Source organism: Myotis brandtii, unplaced genomic scaffold, assembly GCF_000412655.1.
Source record: "Myotis brandtii unplaced genomic scaffold, ASM41265v1 scaffold297, whole genome shotgun sequence".
Classification (NCBI taxonomy): Eukaryota; Metazoa; Chordata; class Mammalia; order Chiroptera; family Vespertilionidae; genus Myotis; species Myotis brandtii.
Genome location: NW_005361351.1, coordinates 256,761 through 259,555, shown reverse-complemented (window position 1 = coordinate 259,555; position 2,795 = coordinate 256,761).

The following is a 2,795-nucleotide window of genomic DNA, read 5'->3' as shown; positions in this document are numbered from 1 at the left end:
TGGCAGCTTTTACCTTTCTGGGGATCATTCAGTAGCAGTTTTCAAGTAAGGCTTTTGTGAACCTGGTTCCACCTAATTTAGTTATATTTTCACTAGACGCCCAGTGCATGAAATTCATGCATGGGCAGGGGGGCAGCCTGGCCTGCTCCCTCTCGCAATCTGGGACCGCTGGCTCCTAACCGCTTGCCTGCCTGCCTGCCTGATCGCCCCTAACCTCCTCTGCCTGCTGGCCTGATGCCCCTCACTGTTCCCCTGCCTGTCTGATTGCCCCTAACCTCATCTGCCTGCCACCTGATCGCCCCTAACCGCCCTTGCCTGCTTGCCTGATCACCCCTTAACTGCGCCCCTGCTGGCCTAATCACCCCTAACCGCCTCTGCCTGCTGACCTGATCGCCCCCTTAACTGCTCTCCCCTACCAGCCTGAACACCCCCTAACTGCCCTGACCTGCCGGCCTGATTGCCCCTAACCACCTCTGCCTCAGCCTCTGCCACTGTGGCTTTGTCTGGAAGGACGCCTGGAAGATGTCTGGTCTAATTAGTATATTACCCTTTTATTAGTATAGATTGAATTTATTGGAGTGACATTGATTAGTAAAATTATATGTTTCATGTGTACAATTCTACAATTCATTATCTGTATATTGTATTGAGTGTTCACCAGCCCAAGTCAAGTCTCCTTCCATCACCATTTATTTTCCCTATACTCTCTTCTACCTCCTTTCTTTTGAGTAATCACCATACTATTGTCTGTTATTATTTTTTATTAACTACAAATGTAATATATACATACATTTTTCTTGTAAAAAGTTAGAATGCAAAATGAAAGAACAACCCTCCAAAACCCAACCCCAAACCTTCCTTCTATTCCTCTTCTTAAAGGAAGTGTTCAGAAGTGGGTGTTGCCCTAGCAGGGGGCTCCATTGGTTGGAGCATCACCTCATATACCAGAAAGGTTGCTGGTTAGATCTCTGGTCCAGGCATATACAGGAGGCAAGCAATTTATACTTCTCACATTGATGTTTCTCTCATTCTCTTTCGCTCACTTCCTCTCTAAAACCAGTAAACACCCTTGGATGAGGATTTTAAAAAGTGGGTGTTTATCCTGACAAACCGTTTTCTATGAATTTATAGACATACCAAAATATATCCTTTTCGTTCTAGCTGGTTTGGCTTAGTGGTTAGAGCACTGGCCTGCAGACTGAAGGGTATCAGGTTCAATTCCGGTCAAGGGCACATACCTTGCCTGCAGGCTCGGTTCCTGGCCACATCAGGGTGCAGGAGAAAACCAATCGATGTGACTCCCTGACACCTATGTTTCTATCTCCCTCCCTCCTACTCTAAAAATCAATGGAAAAAAATATCCTTGGGTGAGGATTAACAAATATATCCTTTTCATAAATATAGTATTATTTGTGTATGCAAATTTTGTTATTCACCTAACATGTAGGTACCTGTAGATTTATCTTATTCTTTTGAACTGCTCTATAATTTTCCAATGTATGGGTGAAATAGATTAATTAGCTCTAACCTTATTGATACATTTGTGGGTTGTGTAGTCTTTTGTTGTTACAAAGAGTGCTAAGTGAATGAATGTCTTTTATTTAGAACACCAGAACCATAGGGTGTCCCCAAAAAATATATACACATGCCCTAGCTGGTTTGGCTCACTGGATAGAGTGCTGGCCCGCAGACTGAAGGTTCACAGGTGTCATTCCACTCAAGGGCATGTACCTTGGTTTGTAGGCTCAATCCCCAGCCCTGGTCAGGGCGCTTGCGGGAGACAACCAATCAATGTGTTTCTCTCACATTGATGTTTCTCTCTCTGTCTCTTCTCCCTCCCTTCTATTCTCTCTGAAAATCAATGAAAAAATATCTTCGCATGAGGATTAACAAAGAAATGTATACACACTTTAACAGCTGCTAGCTCCATTGATGTTTCTTTCTTTTCAGATTTAACCCATTGGAATTAATAATGGCAGCCAGACTCAGAGTTGAACAAAGGAAATTCATCCTAAAATGCTACTGGAAGTTTGAAAATGTAGTTGGAGTACAAAGACAATTTATGAGGGAGTTTCAAACAAGTCCATCTATGAGATTTACCATTACTTGAATTAGAGATAAGTTTGAAGCCGATGGAACTAGTATTCAGAATGTCCACAAAAACGTTCCAGAAAACCACAGACATCGACAAGCCCCACAAAGCAAGAAAGGGTACTGGAAATGTATCTCCAAAGTCCAAGAAAATCTGTGCAGCAAACAAGTTGTGATGTAGGAATTTCAAAATTGTCCATCGTATTTTAAAGCGCTACCATTGGAAAAGTGACTTCCAAGATTAGTCCATGCAATCAATGAAGATGATCGGACCGAAGAGTGGAGTATTACGAATGGTACTTGGCAAGATGTGTAGTAGATGCACACTTTCCAACAAAGATTGAAGTCATGAGGCAACATTTAAATTAAATGGTTCAATTAACCACTACAACTGCACCTTCTGGGGAACTGAGAATCTACATGTTATGGTGGAACATTGCCAGGGCTGACCAGCCCCTGAGCGATGGATGAACAAATTACTCCAACACAGGTTTCTGTGAAAGAGAGGGCTAAAGGACTCTTACTTCAGTAGTAAAAGCAGTCCTGTTCACCTGCCTTGTTGGCTTTTTATTGTAATAACAGCTTGAGCCCTAACCGGTTTGGCTCAATGGATAGAGCGTCAGCCTGCGGACTCAAGGGTCCCAGGTTCGATTCCGGTCAAGGGCATGTACCTTGGTTGCGTGCACATCCCCAGTAGGGGGTGT